Source organism: Scomber japonicus, chromosome 24 (genome assembly GCF_027409825.1).
Source record: "Scomber japonicus isolate fScoJap1 chromosome 24, fScoJap1.pri, whole genome shotgun sequence".
NCBI lineage: Eukaryota > Metazoa > Chordata > Actinopteri > Scombriformes > Scombridae > Scomber > Scomber japonicus.
The window spans coordinates 11,669,708-11,689,339 of NC_070601.1; positions in this window are offsets into that span (position 1 = coordinate 11,669,708).

Here is a 19,632-nt window from a genome sequence, read left to right on the forward strand (position 1 = left end):
CAGTGCATGATTAATACCATTTAAATTTTTTATGAGGTGATGGCCATGTTTTTAGTTCATTCTTTTTTTCAGGGTTGGGGTTTTTTTTTGTCTAAGACAGAAAACAGCAAGGGGCAAGTCAAGCTTAAAATCTTTAAAAAAAAAAAATGTTAATCCAGTTTCTTGCCAATTGTAGCAGCAGCTTATTCCCTAAGTAGTTTAAAATCTACCAGCTGGCCATGACCAATGCTTCACACCCCAAAATGCTTAGTCACCATAAAAAGATTTCCCTATTATTTAACTGTAGAGATTAATCACTTTGTTTCATAACAAGCATAACTTCCGCACAACTCTATAGAAAAATAGGAGTAAAATTACAGCAGGGGGTTATTCTTGACATACAGTGATAGCAAGTTTACTGCATTTACCCTAAATCCCTGCATGATATGTGTATATCCTCTTATCCTCCTCCTTGTTATTCCCCCTCATCTTCCCACCCCCTCTCTTTAATATTTCTCATCATGTTCTTTCATTATCATCCAGCCTTTCCTTTCATTTCATTTCACTTCTTCCTTAACTTCTCTTTATTATCTCCACTTCCTATGTCATTATTTTTCATTTTAATTTGCCTCCCTTTCTATCTGCCCTGTTTCTCTCACCCTTCATCACCTGTCTTCAAGAAATAATCTGCAAGATTCATGTTTTTTCTCTTATTTCTTTAGTTCACATTTCTTTTTTCCACTGCACTTCCCAGAGATTGCATGTCTCGAGTAATGTGGGTGACCTTTTTCCCTTGTAGGTCCCATGGCTCACTTATCTTGAAGTGCCAAATGACACAGATTTAGTTTGACTGAGAAGTTCACAATATGCAGGCTCAAACCTGTTCACGAACATGCTGCATTGCCTGATATCCAGCAGCCAGTTGGTCGAAAACCAAAGTGTAAAAAAATGTAACACCTACATCTACAGTGAGTCCATATTCAACATTCCACCTCAGCTGTCTGTAAATGCATCACTTCCTGTGAGTCAGAGGATGTTACCCAGAAAAAATCTACCAGATATCAGGTGTTAAAACAGCAAGTGGAGCTATGTGAAAGCTTCACTGCTTAAAGTAGGAAAGCTCTTGAAGATTTAAACTAGAGAATCACAGCTTAAGCTTCAACTTCAACGTCTTACCTTGAAAATTCTTGTTTTACAAAATAAAATATTCTTGAGTTAACCCTAACCCTTTTTACTAGCTTTTTCCAGAGCTTCTAATTGAATCTCATGTTCTCTATCAGTGGACTCTGCAAAAAATAAGATTACTTTCCCAATCTGAGCCACCACAATGTAATATTAGAGACTGCTACTGCCCAGTTGTCTCCTTATGAGTAAGCAATCATATCGAAACCTCAATTGGCATATAGTGTTTTTTTCTGTGTTTTCTTGGCGGGGATGACCTCTTTTGAGACTCCATCCCTGTCGCTGAGATATGGAGTGCGCATCGTGCCTCCACCCGGTGCTGTATTGAAGAAGACTTGAAACTAGTGACTGTGACCATAAACTCATTAGGAAGCTGTTTCCTGAGGTAATGCATCAAATGAGAAGCAGGGTCGTTTTATTATAGACTTTCATACAATCTGACTTCTTTTTGCAACCAGTGGAGTCGCCTCCTGCTGACCATAAGAAAGTCTAGTTTCTGGTCACCTGGTGTTCACTTGATTTTATGAATGTCCCTCACTTCCTTTGTTTTTACGCAGTTTTTTTGATTGTGTGTAAAGGTATTGCCTACTGCAGGTTCAAGTTCAGGTTCAGCCCTTTTAGTCCTCCTCATCCTCGGTGGTACACCCCATCCAATCCTCTCCCTCACTCTTTCTTCTAATGTGCAATAAGCAGAGGCTGTGTACCATCTTCACACAGAACATCCTGTGTTTGGTGAGCCGCCGTTGTCCCCAAAATAGTTGTTGTTCTTCTCCTCAGCATCCGATTGTCAGGGCTTTGAATCATATCTCTGCTTCTCCAAAAAACAGAGGGCGCAGCAGCGTCTTAAAGCCCCCCCGCCCCCACCCCCCAACTCAAACAGGCAGCAGTGTCCTACATAAAAGAGCGAGAGAGAGAGAAAAAAAAGAGAGAGAGATGGAGAAAGAGAGCGAGAGGCGACATGAAAACCCAAACGGCCTCCCAGGGGAAAGAACAACGAGGAGAGGGAGTCGGAAGATGCAGTAGGCAGACCCAATGTACATACTTACACACATGCTTGCACACAGAAATGTGAAAATAAGCACAAACACATCAGTAACCCCCCTACAGGAGACTTTCTCTTCTTTTTTTTTCTCCCTATTTTTTTTTTTGTTAAACCCTTCAGTCCTCATGATTCACAAAGCATGAGAGCAGCGGGTGGTGGCTTACGGGCCTAAAATGTACTAGTTCATACACAGAACACAGAAATGAGCATACGCAGACAGAAAGAGACAAATATGAACACATACATTTGAACCAACATCACACACAATGACCATCTCAGTAATTATGGTATAATTGGCTCTTTAAAATATATATATGTACACCAGAGGTACAATAGAGTTAGAGGATGTTAAGTTCCTGAAATGTATTATTAATTATGGATTATAAATATAAAACAAGGGGCAGTTAAAGCCAGAATGAGGAGGATTTGAGGTTTGCGGTTTGTAAACAATATTCAAATTTAGCTCCTCCTCCTCCTCCCTTGGTCAACAACACCAGAAATGTTATGTCAGCGCTATGTCTATGGATGTATTAAGAGAACTGGAAACCACATCACATTAGAGGCAGACCTCCATTTATTCCTATATGGAAGTTGCTCAGTGGTACATCAAGCCAAAAAAGCCACTTACTACTGCAAAGAAATGTCCCAGATGTTGCTCATACTTCCTAATCGTTGGGCCCATAGAGCATGCACACCAGAGACCAGCAGAGTTGGCTCTCAACTAACTTGCACGGGAATAAAATAATTCAACTGTGAGCCTCTTCTAGACTTTTCAAATGTTATCAGACCATTTTCCGGGGTTGGTTACACTCAAAAAATGTATCCACTATTTTACAAAGGCTGACACCCAGAAGCATCCCATACTCAGCATAATAAGAAAATACAGGCTACATACTCCCAGACAGTTCTGGTGCTTCATGAATGATGATTGAGAGGGACTATTTTTGCATGAGTAAGTCTTTTTTTAACACAAAAAATGTACTTATTCTATCTTTTTAAGATAAGATCAAACTGAGCTGAAAAGACATTTGTTACACATGGAATTAATTCCCTATTCCCTATATAACACAGTGATACATACAATACCATTATAGCTAGTTCTTGCTGCCTGGATGCTGTTTATTGGCAGTGCTGTTTGGGCTGACAGCTCATGGGGTGCACACTTTAGCTAGCTGCTGCTGCCAACTCAAAGCAACCCCCAAACAACCCACTGCCACGAATCCATCAGTTTCTTTCCATTAATCATTACTATTTTATGTGAGAGAGTCAGTAAAGCCTAAACACTGGAAAAGAACCATTAGCTGGCTTTGTGTTATAGTAAATTCCCCCACTATTATGCTTCCTGCAAAACTCTTCTGGTTAGAATTTATTTTTTAAAAAGTAGATTGGACTAGTAAAAAAAAGCAGTAAGCCTCATTCTGATCTGTGTCTATGATGGTTGATTGATTCTACTTTTAGCAGCAACAACATACAGTACATTAAAACAATCCAACAACAATCACAACAGATATATTTGCCAGACCACTGATTCATCTGAACCATTGAAGTCACTGTTTTTTAATTAATACAATCCCTTTCATGAGCCCAAATGAGTGGCAATTAATCCTTTAATTGAACTTGAAAAACACTCAAATCGGAGATTTTCACCAAACAGAACTGCAATCTGATAATGTAATCAAACATGTTTTTAATATGCCGATAAGAAAAATGAAGAGGGAAAAAAAACCTCCTTTCTGTTCAGCGCCTTAAGGCAGCCACTTGTTTCTTTTCACAAAGCTTTGTCATCTTACGGGGGGGAAAAAATGTTCTGGTCATAATAGGCCACTATCAAAATAGCATAAAATAGTATAAAGATAGCATAAATGTACTCAACGCGCTGCATCAGGGTCAGCTTGAACCATAATGGTAAATCAATAACTCCCACCCACTAGAGTCGCACTTTCTCCCTTTCTCTCCTCACCAGCTTTTGTCTTTTCATACAAACAAGTGATCTTTCAAATTCCAAAAGGTGGCCTCAGAGGAGGCAAAGTCAAAAACAACTTCATTCTTCCCCGGGAAACGCTGATGATGTTTAAAAGCACACGCGCACACACACATACACACAGGAACACTGTAGACAACAATATAATTGATAGTGCAGACATAGCAACCCTCATCTCCCACATAATGGAGATTTCAAATGAATCCTTTTTGTTGCTGTCCAATAAATTCACCTGCAAAGGGAGCTGTAAGAGATGTGGTGCTGTGATATTACAGGGAGGATAAAGAGGGAATAAATTCTACACATACTCCTTTTTGATTTAATCACCTCTTGTTGCAAATGCAGAATTTAACTATAAAAGTGTGTGTAAAGCAATGATAAATATGTGTTCCGAGTTTGTCACACCACAGAAAAAATGTATAACTACATCATTGAGTCACCGTTTCAGGCCCACCTAAAAAAAATCTTGAAACATGGTGAGAAACAGTTTAATACTCCCCCAGTTCAGTACTACATAGTTCAGTCTTTATTTTCTAACATGTATAATGTGTTTATGATATCTGATTGTCCTTCCATTTAAAAAATAATGGCACAACAACATTATCTTTTACTACTCTCAAGGAAATTTTTTTTTAATGTGAAGTAAACTGAACTGTAATGATGTGGGCAAGACCAGTTCAGACAAGTTGCAGCTATAGCGCCAGAGTTTTACGCCGTTATCTTTGGCAGTGACAATTTAAAAATGACACTCAAACTTGTTAAACCAATTAGCACATCCAGGCCTGTCTGATGGAAATGATACAACTGGCTGACAGAGCCACAGACAGAGAAGAGCTAATGACCATTACTGCTCAAACGGTCCACGCCTCTTGGGTCAGAGCTCTCAGTGTACACAGAACACTAAAACAGGCAATTATCTGTTTCCAAGGACATACTGTGCCAGAATCAATCAACTGTTTTTTTTTCTTCTTCTTCTTCTTCTTCTTCTTTTTCTTCTGCTTTTTCTGAAAGTTAGCGTGTTGGTGACTCAGGTGACTGATTACACAGTCTCTGCTAGGAAGCGGGAACTTTATAGCAGCAACCAGCCGTGTTCGCTAATGTTCGATGAACTTTAAGTGACTCCTCCGGCTCTGTCGTGCAGATTTTAAATAGTGCACAGTAAAAGCTTTTATAAGACTCTCCGTCATGCCTATTGATCCTGCATTAGCACTGCAGACTCTTTTTAAAAAAAAATGGTGCACAATATGTCTAGCAGTTTATTATTATTCCTTATGTATTGTTAGCTGAGAACAGAATAAAGTCACCTATAGATACAATGACTCTAAGATTATGCCTGATTTCCACTAACAGAGTACACAGAGGCTTATTGAGGACATTCCAGCATCTTTCTTCATTTAATATCTGACTACATTTTCTTTGCATGTCCAATTATAAGAGCATATAGCAGGTTGCTTTTACTTTCTGGAGAATTACAAGTGTATCCAGAACAACTTTTTATAGCTTTTCTGACCCCAAACTGACCTCCCCACCCTCCAACACTGCCAGAACCCGCATAAGCAGCACCACTGACAAGGGTTGAACTCTCTGCAGTGGTTTACAGTGGTAGGTAGTGCTGGCACTTTTTTTTTTTTTTTGGTTTGTGCTGATCCTATACGTCTTCCAGGCATTAGCCCCAGCCTCCTACTCTGCTTTTAATTTCGACTTTTTCCAAATTCACTTGAATACTGTGTAACAAAGTTTAGCATGCTTTAAGCAGTGTGGTGGTGACTGACTGATTTACTGTAGCTGTATGCGCTCACTCCTGGTTGGCTCTATAAATTATTACTGCTACTACTACTACTAACTGCCACCTGTATGTAGAAAAATAGCAAATATATCACTTTAGGGCTTTGGTGCTTTGGTGCTTGCCAGATTCTTTATGTAACAGAGTCAGACAGCCCACTCAGTGATTGTTAGCCTGTGGATACTATCAGTGGCTATTTATAGCATGTGACAGCTTTGTTTTGCATTGTGATTTAAATAATTTAATCCTCTCTAGCTCATTTCTAATTATTTCAACTGCCATGATTACATTTGTACCGTACATGTTTTTTACTACACCAGTAGAGTCAATACAGCAATCTTTCTAAGTATGTAAAAACATTATCATTTTACAAGTTATCAGCTTTATGTAGCCTGCATCTTAATATTTAGGGAGGATAATAAAGAATATATTGCTTTACTTCTGCTCAGCATTGGCTGATCAAATTAGTGTTCCTTGCACAATGTCTAATAGTTGAACTGTAAAACTCAGATGTTTAATATATTTAGAGCCAGTATATATTAGGGAAGTTACTGTTTTGTGAAGGGAAACATAATCACTCCAAATAGTTCAGTTCTCAGATCCATTAAACTGTTAATAGAAGATCATTTGCATCAGAAAAAATATATAGTTGGAGACTTAGAGATAAAAAAGGTCTGGTTACTTAGACCAGTGACCAAAAAAGTAGGACTATTGCTATACAATAGTAGTATTTTCAGACACAGTCTCTCTAAACCCCTAAAATCCACAGAGAAAACAGCAAGGACATGACCTTGATGTCCTCAATTGTAGCTCCAGCCCTGCAGCAGGCAAATTGAAATTTGTGAGCTGTTTTGAGATAACCAGTCTCTCCTGCATATGGGTAATGTAAACTAAAAAAAAAACCCCAAATGAACAACTTGTTCATCAAAGCTCTAAGTACAAAAAGCCTCCAGCAGTAAGAATAGTATCCCCATTAAATGAGCTTCTTGAATCAGCACTGGCTCTATGTTTTAAGCTTGGTCCTTCTTCCTCACGCCTTTAAAGTGTTGTTTGGAGGAATTAGATGGACATTTAATGTCGGCTTGTGACATTCACTTCAAAATGCTAGGAAGGAGAACAAGATAAAATGTCACTGACCTAATTATAAGTGACTTTTTGAGGGTCGAACCAAACAAACTTTTAAATGCTTGTGATCCCACTGTTCGGTTTGCCGTTAGTGTTTCAGTAAATCTCAAAAAATATGTGTGTGTCCATTTAGCCAGATGGAGACAGCAGTTACAAAACATCAAGTAGTCTCCAGGAGCATCCATTAAAGAGCTGTCCAATTAGGCTTAACACTGGGCTCCATCCAATATTGCACAAGCTGGTACTTACCACACATTTCCATTGGGCCTTTGAAAGAAAAATCTTCATCTGATGCACATGTGGTCATCATTGAAGCTAAGGACCATTTATTACATTTCATGAAGATGTGTTAATCTACTGGAGAATCATTTTCACCTTTTCAGTAATGACTCATGAGATAGTCAAGAAGGCTTGACTAATTTGCACCGGATAATAGATTTTATTCATTCTATCCTCTCATTTTGGAAGAGTTCTCTGACAGAATGAAGGAGGGGAAGGAAGGAAGAAAGGAAGGTAGGAAGGAAGGAATCATTTGCTGAAATCCCTTTAAACAAAATGTTGCCACACAAGTACTGCATTCTGTTTAAAACCCTGCACCCTACCTCTATTATCATTATTTTTGCTCAAAGGAGGTACAATAAAAGACTGTGTCTGCCAACCCTTCATTCCAAAAACATCTATTTTCTGTCACAATTTGCAAATTTAATTTCAACACTCATCAAAACAAACAGGATGCAAAAAACATTAGCGCTAATGAAAAGAAAAGACAAATGACATCCATGATGGTTATCACAGCGTGTACCTGCCTCTATCAACCTTTCTCCATCTCTTATCATTCAGCCTGCATCTGCTTACCTTTTTTTCAATCTCTTTTATCACACAGTCTGTCAAGTGTCCACATGATAAATAACTACATTATATCCATTAACCAGTTGCGAGCTATGGCCCCAATGTAATCCATGAAGTGTAATTCGGGCCTCAAAAAAAAAAATAATAATAGAAAGAAACTCCCCCTTTTCAACAATCCCCCTTTCTTGCTCTCTATGTACTCATTAATTTTCCCGAAGAGGCCTGTCAACTGGGATAGTCCTTTATTCATTCATCAACGCGTCATACTCAGGCAGCACCACATATTGGCGACAAGAAAAAGGTCAAACAACCAAATTTTGTGGTTGCAACCTAAAGTGTGCCATTGAGCATTTTAATTAACAAGCACAGGCCAATGAAAAATGAATGAGCTGGGAGCAGTAAAAAAAAAAGGCTTTGTATAGCCTTGAGGAGTTCAGTGCAGAGACATAATGATATTGTACCAAGTCCCAGAGTACAATGAAATAACTAGCTAGGGATACCAAGCCAGAGCGGATGAATGGCAAAACAAACATTATGTTAAAAAAGCTTGGTGAGTGTTACACCTTATTACTGCCTGTCAACAAGAGATGAATGATTTTCCTGTTCACCATTTAAAAAAACTCAATTAGGACTCTACTTTATTTCAGTGGCAAAGGCTCCAAATCAAATAACACCGCTGAGAATGTATATTTACACAAGCAATCTGCGTGAATGTGTGATGAAACCAACTGAAAAAAGGTTCAGCACCTCGGACAGCGCAACTCGATGTAACACAGAAGCCAATGCACGGCCATAATCACAAACTGACACGCCGTTCTCCTCTTCAAATGCACCGTTTGAAATGAAATCTACCTTAAAATAACTTCAATTTACTGTGGCAATGATTCCCGCCTCTAGTAAAATGTATTACATTTAAGGTTTTTATGTCAGAGAGATCAGATATGCATTTTTTCCACATTATATTTGCAAATATACGCAATAAGAATTTGACATTAATTTCCTCATGTCCAAAGAGGATGTTCTTCTCATTAAAGCTGAGCTATGAGCTGTCATTTACAGAGACTTTATATTTAGAGGGGGGGGGTAGCATTATGTATTTATCCTTCATTTTCTCTGCCCACTCATTATTTTCAGGTCAGGGCTGCAGCCTGTCCCTGAACGCCTGTAGCGCCTGGCACACGGCAGGGAAACACCGTGACAAGATCGGCAGTCCATCACAGGGTTTACACAGATATACAGACAGTTATTCCCATGTTTCTCACACACCTGACATGTCTTTACAACGTTAGAGAAAGGCTTACACCCATGAGGGAAAGTTGCAAACCCCACAGACAAAATGTGAAGGTTGAACCACTAGACTATCTTCTTGAAAGAGTTATTTTTCTGCACTAAATCACTGAGCCAGTGTAGGTATTTAATCTTATTTATTTAAAGTAATGAAATAACAGAGTTAAGATAGGTGCTAGCCAATAGGTTGACAATTTAATTACAAAGTTTAAAAGAAATGTGTATAGAAGTAAGTGGAGAGGAGAGGAGATTTCTTCAATATGGAGAAACTGGTAGGTTATACGATACTTTTTTAAAGATCTATTTAAAGCAGGAATATTCAGCAACAAAGATTATTTTCGTGCAATCCTTTCATCCGTTTTGGATAAAGAAGCCTGTGGTTTAAACTCTGCAAGGTCAGTGTCCTTAAACTTTCTGGCCTTACACCCTGGGTTGTATACGTGGGAGGATTATTTGACTTCTAAAAAAAAAACAAAAAAAAAACAATGTTATGAAGACCTGCATGCTCCTGTGAAAAAAGCAATGTTCAACAAAGATAACTGTTCAGAGTCCAGAGAGAAATGATGTTAACTGAGAAACAGCTTTGTGACTGATTATGATACCATATGCTGTCACAGCGGTGTCACTCAGACAGAAAGGCACTCACGGTTGACAAATGATCTGATGAGTGTTTTACTTCAAATAAGAACTGACAAGAATCAAGGTCAGACTCGAGTTGCACCAACAGTGTTAGATTTACCATCCACTCACGGGCAGTAAATCTCTAGAAACGCTGAAAGAACTTGATGGAAAGAGACGTCTGACAGTGTGAGACGTTAACACCTGAAGACAGGGATATGTTTGTATGACCAGAGGTGATGGCAATCAATCAAGCAATTACAGAGAGGTCCTTTTTCAAGTGTCTCATAGATCCAAAAATGTTTGAATAATTCACTCAGAATTGACTTTATTCTAAATAATGCTATAATTCACTCATTCACCCATTCAGTCTGCCCCCTAATGGCTGCTACAAGGTACAATATCTTCTCCAGACCACACCCTAAACCTATATGATTCGTTTGTGACCCTTCTTCAATCCTACTGCTTCACCTCTATAACAGTGTGTGCCCTTATTTTGCCAGAAGGGCACCTGAAGACAAATCTGAGGAAGAAAAGCCAACAGCAGTGTGGGTAAAAGGTTGAAAGCAGCAGCTTAGTCCCTTTGATCACTAAAACACCCCCCAAAAAAGTAATATCAAGAATAAAGAATGTAAATACAATTTTATAAAATATTTTTTTCTGTTTTAGCCTTTAGCACACACACATTCATACACACTGTTTTCTGAAAGTAGGGCATAAAGCAGACCATATTCTTTACTTTCATTTAGAAAGTGTTTATGCTAATCGAGGTGAAGAGGCTCTGCTTGATATAGATCATTGCTTGGGGGATCAGTGCAATAAAATCTGGGCAGAGGGTTAACAGGATCTACAGCGACTTTACCATGTATGCCAAGTGCTATGGGACTACGTAAGGGAAAAAAGTGAAGTTTAGAATCAGCCTATGGAGTGCTGCTTTGATGAACTCGTCCCTGAGAACTATATTTGGTCGTGCTTGCTGTTAACCTTTAGTCAATGATATCATTTGGGTAATTGCTGTGTCTTTTAATTGCTAGCCTTAATTTTAGAATAGCACTCAGTAATTGAAGCCATAAAAATGTTCTCAGGTGGCTCTGGCCTGTCACGAAGGCACAGCATGCCACAGTAAGTAGAAGGCAACAGTTTAGTAAGTTTCAAGAGTCAGGTTGAGGTGATTTTCATCCATATGCATAATATTTCACTTGTACTGTAATGTGTACTCATCTAAGAAATATGAAATGATTGGAATTAAATGCAAAGAAGAAGAAAAAAGATAGATTATAAGGGTCAAGCAAATAAATAAATAATCCTATGTGACAGATGGAAAGAAATGAGAGTAGACCTGACAACGCAACAAGTGTCACTTATGCTAAACATGTAAACACGCAGCAGCATAATGATGTGTTTTATTAGTGATATAATAATCATTTTCTCATGTGGCGACAGAAACTGTTTTAATTGGTTTTGAGTGTGCAAACATGACACCAGCAGCAGGCTCCAATTTCCTGTTTTCCAGGTAGCCATACAAACAGCTAATGGCAAAAGTGATGTATTTATTATGTTGGTTAGTAACCACATATAATATTTTGCATGGCAACATTTGGCTAAAACCTGTGTGACTTGATTTCTGAATGAAACACAAATACAGATGAAAACTTGTAATTATTTGCTGTTATTGCTAACCAAAAACATGGACATGGACCATCAATCTTATTAAATGAAGAGAAGCATTTTTGGTCAGTATTACATCATTTCTGTTTTACCCCAGGCTCTGTAAAAAAAATAAAAAAAGAGGGATATTAAGAATAAATTATCCAACTGTTGAATATTTCATTAAGAAAAAATTCAAAATTCAAAATAAATTTCACTTGAAGCATTTCATTACACAAATTGGTCTTTGGTGCAACACTGATCCACATTTGGGAATTGGGAAATGTGGACCAGTGTTGAGAATCGGCTGTTTGTTATTTACTTTTCACTCTTTGTCTTCTTCAAGCATGGGATATTAACCAGGTCCAGTTTTATACTAATCACTGTTTTCTCTGAGGAGATCATCGTAGCTGCTAGAAGTTTCCAGTACTGTTTCCATAAGCGGATCTTAAAAGTGAACTGTCTCCACTTACTGTTGACTGAAAGTGCTGTGACTCATAGTTTCCCTCCTCTTTGAAGCACATTAAGACGGTGAAAGGTATAAGAATATCATAATCTGGCAATGTTGTTGTAAATAATAGGCTGCTGTTGAGTTACTAGACTTCTGTGAATTGCTTGTATGGGCTGGTTTGCATGTCAGCTTCGGCTAGAAACGCTAACATTAGCCATGTCCATGTACACAATGTTGCTGCTTCTGTTATATTTATTCATGTAACACATTCAGATGGAAAAAATTGTATATTACAACATGATGTAAGTGGAGCACATATTACAGACTTGACTCTCTGACATTCACATGTACAAATACTGAGACGGTCACTGTTCAAGGTTGAAGATAAGCTGTCTCCCTTTAAGGTACATTCTCCTTTGAGGCAATTTTGTCATGCATTTCTTTACATTTGGAGGACTCACAAGACATAGATTAATAAATGAACAATCAAGAAGCAGAAGCAAAGATATCTTCAGTTTAGTTCCTATGTTGTTGGATAACGCAATATTCATAATGCAACCCTATACCACTAATTGTTAGACAATCCCTGATTAATAAATGCCCACTTTCAAATTTCACAATGCCACTTTGTATCACTTTCTGTTAAAAATGTATTCTGTGTAGAATCCGTGGAGTGGCCCTTTAACGCCGAAACAAGCACGCTTATCCCGATGAGATATGTGCAGCTAATGAAGTGTCTGTCTTACATTTCTAAACAGCGGTGTGTCATCGTGACAGACAATTCAATCAACCCCCTCATGCACAAATATTGTTATCCAGTCTGTAAATAAGGTAAGCAGGAAAATTGTACGGTCCATGTCTACGGATCACACACACTAAATTAATAACCGTCTGGTGAGAGGTTTAGTATGTTGTAATATATTTGGCAGGACCAGTAATTATAAAACTAGGCCATATTGCAATGGGAGATAATTAACGTTAGCCCGTCCCTGGGAGGTTTTTTCTGGAGTGGGGGAGGCTTTGACACAGCCTATTCAATTATGTCCTTCCCTGTGGGTCCGGAAACCCAGAATATAGAATATCTAAATTAGGCACATGACAAATCTCTCACTGAGTCAGATGGAGCAGGTCACCGGTGGCAAGGTGGCCAGCAAGTTGTGGGAGCAAATCACGTTTGCTGTTTGGTGTAGGTAGATACTCACATAATAGAATATTGTCAACTTTTGTGGTATGAAAAGGGGAGAAATTCATTATCTTACCTATTAACACTTAACAGGAAGCTTTTGTGCTTTAATAGAACATATTCCAGTGTATTTTACTGTTATAATAAACCTGTGTTGTCATGATGAGACATCCTTAACGATTTTCTTGGCTGGAAAGCAGTTATATTATGACTCTAACATTATCAGATTTCTGTTACTTCAGGAAAAGGAAATATATGAAAATAGGAAGAAAATGGGCACCAGCATACAGAAGATCAATTAATGAGATGCTAGAAAACCCTCAGAATTGCCTATTGATTTTGTACTGCATGTGCAGAGCTAATTGCATTGGAAATTCCTACAATGTCATGATTATAAGTTTGCTTGATGGAATTCGGAATGGCCTCCCAGATGATGCTCACGAGTTGATGGGATTTAATAAGGCTGCAATTATAGACAAGATGCTAGCTGTGTAGCGTTTACACCTGAGATGTTGCCCCTGTGACAATTATGGCTGAAATTGGTTTCTAAATGGATGAAACACAAGACGTAGTGAAGTGTAGAGAAAAGAGAGAAGAAAAAAGATTGTTATATTATAAAAAAGAAAGTTCATGAGGACAGGAGGATATTGAAAAGCTATTACATCCAGTAGCCATTATCACATGAAAATAACTTATTATTATACATGCCTAATGCAAAAGTCAATTTAGATTTTCCTCAAGATCTTACCTATTCATTAAATATTATCAATATAGAAACCTGGTTATTACTGTTGCCATGGAGTGGGATATAAGGGTTTACCACCTCTATCTCAGTTCAATCTGCAGGGTGATCAGTTATAGAATATTTCCTACTTCTGTACAGTATCCAGCACATCATAGACAAAGAAATGGGTCACTTAAATCAACACGGGAATTCGAGACATCACATTTGACCCTCTATGCATAGCCCTTTCAACACCTGCACATTGGATACAGGCTATAAATAATATCTATGCCACCAGAGAAGGAGCTGAGTGGGAGAGAGGCTCTACATCCGATAATTACATGCAAAAACGGTGACATAAACAGCAAAATAGGTTTATATATGCCATTTAAATCTTATTCAAATGAAAGACTAGACGCAATCTAAATGTGTCTTTTCAAATGTTGATGATCCCCGAGGATATTCTTAAAGATCAATAGATGATGACGATAGATGATGCCATTTTGCTAATATAGCTAAAACAGCATTTTAAGGTTGATTGAGGAACAATGCACTCTGCAGGAGGAGTGGGAGAAAACAATGGGGATCAGTGACTGGTCGTTGATCACACTGGCTTTCTAGTTCATTCATGCTTTAGTTGCACTGTAACTTGTTCTCCCAGACCAGCAGCTGCAGGAAAACAGCTGATGCTTCATCACTGGGTCCACTGGGATTTTTTTGAGGAAACTAAAAATACAGGAAACTAACAGCCCATACACATTGGCGCTGAGTTTGTGTTTCCAATTTATTTTGTTACTTGGGATGTTCTGGATATACAACATTTACAAGATCACATCTATAGTCATGCTAATAGCTTTTTTTTGGCTGCAAATATACAAAGAATTGCTTTACACTAAATCAAATTATGCTATCATGCTACAATCACAGTGTTGGACCAGTTAAAGTGTTTACCTGATGGTGGCGCTAGACAAAAATTTAAGGGATCGGCAGACTTATTACAGTTCATGCTGTGGGGAATTTAAATGTACAATTTCTTGGCAATCCATCCAGTAGTTTCTAGGACATTTGACTCATACTCACAAATATCCTCATAGTGGCACTTGAGGTAAAGTCAGATGAGCAAAGTCATTGGGATTCATCTTCTGGGCACCATGCATGCCTGTGCCAAATTATATGACAATCCATCCCATAGTTGTTTAGATATTTCAGTCTGGACCAAAGTGGTAGATCAATTAACAGACTAATATTTCAATCTCTAGAGCCAAAAAATGACCCAAAATGACTTCAAGTGCATCTAACCACTTTTTAGTTATTGACTTTGCTTCACTGCTCACATTGTGGTCCTTTTATATTTTTCCCCTCCACTGTTTAATAGTGTGTATATATCACCATGTCTGCCAGATGCTAGGAAATATTCTGTTGTGGTATCTTTCATTTTTTATACTTTCACTAATTGGCCACCTGTCACCAAAAACTACTGTGGGCCTAGACATCGTAGTTTGTCCCACAATGGTTTTTATTCATTAAAGTATTGGTGTTGCTGGGTGATGCACATGCAGTCGTAAAATGGGGTCCTTGTATTTCAAACAAATGGAGAACAGTGGAAACAAAAGCAGAAGCAGTCTTAATTGCTGTTATGTAAAGTTCTGCAGTGTAAAAGGTGCTAAAAGTCACCAGCTTCTAAAGGCAAAGTAAGTTCACAACAATGCATCTGAAAGAGTGCTTCACTTTATCCTTGAACATGCAGCTAAATAAATAAAATGATAGAATTTGGACTAATTAGGAAAGAGTCAAGTGCCTTTTTCTTCTCAACTAGTATTAGCTGGGAAAGAAAAAGAATAATGAAATTGAAAAAAGTTCAAGATGTCACAATTTACATTATGTGAGTCTTTCTTTATGCTTGAAGGGAAAAAGCTGTATTTGCAAATGAATGCAGCTTTTTCTGGCCATCCGAGATCTGTTTGTCACAATTTTATCCAACTAGTCGAACTGTCAGTACCAAACAAGAAATAATGTACCCTATTCCACAGAAATACTGCAGTGTCCTGCCTGGTGTCGCATCCACCTCTTCTGTTGTTCCTGAATAATACGGAGCTAGTCTTAGATCTGACAATGCAAATTATGAGTTCAACTCTCGTCTCCGCTGGCTAATGATGTGGCAGTGGATGTTCATTTATAGAGAGCTGTTCAAAGACGCAGAAAAAGACACAACTGGAGAGATAAAGCTGAATGATATTCTCTATAATCTCGCTTTGCTGCACTAAATTTGAACACTTTCAAAGGACCATCCGATCTTTAAAGGTAGGAAGGAATGTGACCATTAAACATATGGCCGCATACTTTCACTTTGTATTCAAGGAAGCAAACATAAAAAAGGAGCCCAGAAGTGCTACTTAGGCACTCAAGTTACTGTTATTGCTGTCACATATTTTTGTGGAGCATGGCTGTTTTATTTAGGCCATCTGTCTTGCTGCTTAAAAATGATTATTTATGCCATTCCCCATCTCAAATTAATCTCCTAAAAGGTGAGATTTATACCTATGGAGGGCATGTATTATCCACATGTGAATTAAGCAGAATGGCAAAGGGTGTATTTCATCTGTTTGACATTAAGCACTTAGCACATTTCTCAGGCACCAGTGTAAAGCAGCTGTACTGTACAATATGTTATGAAATGGTATTTAATGTATTCTATTTTGGTTTTGTAAGCCTTAATGTGAACCTCCACTGAGCTCAGACAGTTGATTGTCTGTACATATATCCTTAAATTGATGATCAAAACTTAATGTGCATGCCTAAGGTGCAAGTCCACCTCCGGGTATAACAATTTTATCCTCCACTGACAATAAAGAAAAGATGAACTGTGTCGACACTGTGGCAGCACCCAGGGTGATTTTCCACAGATAAAGGCACATTTTCTGGTTCAAATCTGGTTCAGAACACGATGATATGAAGCTTATTTCAGTGCAAAGCTCAGAGAGGCATTGTGTGATTCTACAGATCTAGCCTTCTATTCATCACCAACAGGGCAGCTTGCAGGTTTTATCTCTTGACATCACCCAGACGGAGTCTAAATCCTCTGCTGAGGATCCTACTGAACTCCTCTATAATATTACACTTCTTTTTTTAGGGTGTATTTGCCAGGGTCAAAAGACCACTGGGAAAAACTGCCACTCAAGCAATCAAGAAGTTATCCTGCTTCTCATGTCCGCTCTTCTTTGGATTGCCAACTCGCAAATCCTTTGCATGTCAGTGCTAGCAACAGCTTACCAACCCTTCATGCCACTTCAAAAGCAACTGTCTTTTCAAGTTGGCGTGCAGTGGCATTTCGAAGCTGAAGAGTTAGTTTATCCGGCCGTGGTATATGGTCACATCTTCTGTACAAGACTGATTCAAGCGGCAACAACCACGGCTTGAAATTGGAGCCAAATGCAATAGTCCAGTACTACTGATGGTTGCTATGGATGCTGTCTCCAAAAAATCCTTGGCTCCATTAGACTTATATTCAAAAATTGCTCAATTGCTTAATTTGGGCTATCAAATATGTGTGCTGGTGGTTATTTTGGAACATACTGCTATATTAAGATATAAAGATGTACAGTACCTTTGATGTCTGCCATGTGGGTGTTGATCCATAGCTCGCTCCATGGCTCTCTGACTTGCACTGAGTCAGACTTTTGTTGCAGTATTTCAGTAATTTTATTATTACTTGACAATGATACCTGGTAAGTTAGTGTTAGCTTCAGTCTAAGGTAGTGGGGTGTGTTTTTTAGAGGAAACACCCCACATTATCTGAAAGGTCCTGGCTCCAAACTAAAGAGTTGGCAGTGACTGTAAGCAGCAACTCTGGGCTTCAAACTGGCTCCAATGCAAACCCGTGGGTGACATCACGCCTTGCTACATCCATTTTTAAATCCAGTCTATGGTTTGATTAAGCTATTGTCCTTGATTATGACAACGTGCAGAATATTTCAGAGTGGAAAAGAGAAAAATAAAGTGAGTGCTGCATATGAAAAGTGTTTAAAAATTATATCAGGGCATTGCCTTTGATTCCTGCTGTGCATTATGTTTTTTTAAGGCCTCATGTGGCTCCTTTTTAGCCTCTGTTGGAAAGTCATAAACAAAATGAAGAAGATAACGGAGAATACATGAGCCAAATGGTAAATGAGGATTCATGTGGAGAGCTAACTGACAAGAAAGTAGAAGAAAAACATGGCTAGGGTGAAGCTGTGGCACTGCAAGCATCAAGAATCTTCAAGTTTTCGCTTGCGTTTTGGTGACTGTGAGTGGTTTGAAAATGTATAGTGGGTAGGGGGGGGTGGGGTACTGAAAAGTCTCTGTCAGAACATTTGAACGCTGCCTTTTGAATCCTGCCATGCCCTGGTCTTCTAAACCTCCATGCGGTATAAATCAAACGGATGGAAAATGAATGAACGAGGTGACAGAAAACACGTGGGCAGGCCTGCAAGCTCGCCATCTCTGCACTTGTGTGTGTGTGTGTGTGTGTGTGTGTGTGTGTGTAAGTTTTTGCAAAAGGAGGGAGGGTGAGTGAGCGGTTGTGGCTGCCTCCCCTCCTGTGACAGCTCTCTGCTCGCTCTCCTGTGAGCCATATTCTGCTTTGGGCACAGTTACACACACACGTGCGCGCACACATTCGCAACCTCTGTATCTCTTTTTCGAGTTGTACAATTGCACTCATACACATACACGCATGCCACGGAGTGACGGGTGACTGAGACAGCTCAGGGCCTCAGCAGGAGTCACAGAGGCGGTGTGCCAAGTCATAGCTACTACTCTGTTCCACCCAGCAGTATGCCTTTAGAGGGCCTCATTGACATACTGCACACTATAGATAATATACAGTATGACTCGCTATGTGATACTAGCAAATAGGTACATTATGTCCGTGTTAGCACCTCACGGCTGAGCATCACAGCAGTGCCCTCAATCAAGATATGATTAAAATAAACCCAAATGTAGCTCCTCCGTATATACCATATACTTACATGTATAATCATGCATAAGAAGATTCACCCATTCGCATGCAAACCCCCACCTCATACACATGCAAGAGTCATTTGCATATGCAGCATCCTCATGTATTCATACACATTGCATATGTAAATTGTTTTTGGCAGTGCAGCATTGTGTTGGAGCAAACACCTGCGTGTTTAAAGGAACCCTTTGACATTTTGCCTAAAGTGCCTGTTTGTCATTAACACAAACACACACAGTCAGATGAGAAGTTCAATATCGATTTCATCCCCGCACATCCGGGATGTGTTCAGCCAAGCTTAGCTGTTAATGTGTGATGTGTCGAACTCAGGAGCAGCACATGGAGCTACTGGAGTTGCTATAAAATGAAAATGGCTTAAAGGCTGAAAGCAGTTTATTATATTGTCTGATTAATACATTTAAAAGACTTTCATCTGTATTGCTTGGATTAATCTGATTGATTTTTTTTTTTTTGCATTAAAATAAGTCAAACTGGAGGTGCCAGATTTGGAAATTTCCAATTCTATCCATTAAAGCTTTAACCAAAAGCCAGCAGTTGAAGTTTCATCTTTGCAGTATCATTGCAGCATCTCAAAAGTCTTACCTTTACAGCAGAGTTGCCAGGTTTGGGAACTGTCAATATCCATAAATAAAATCCAGGTGATGTGAAGTGATAAGTTTATATGTTAACAACAATACAGTAAAGGTCTGGAAACCTACTTTTCTTTCTACAAGTCCCTGTTTTTCTTCATTAACAGCTTTTTTTTCATTCAGTCAGGTTATACA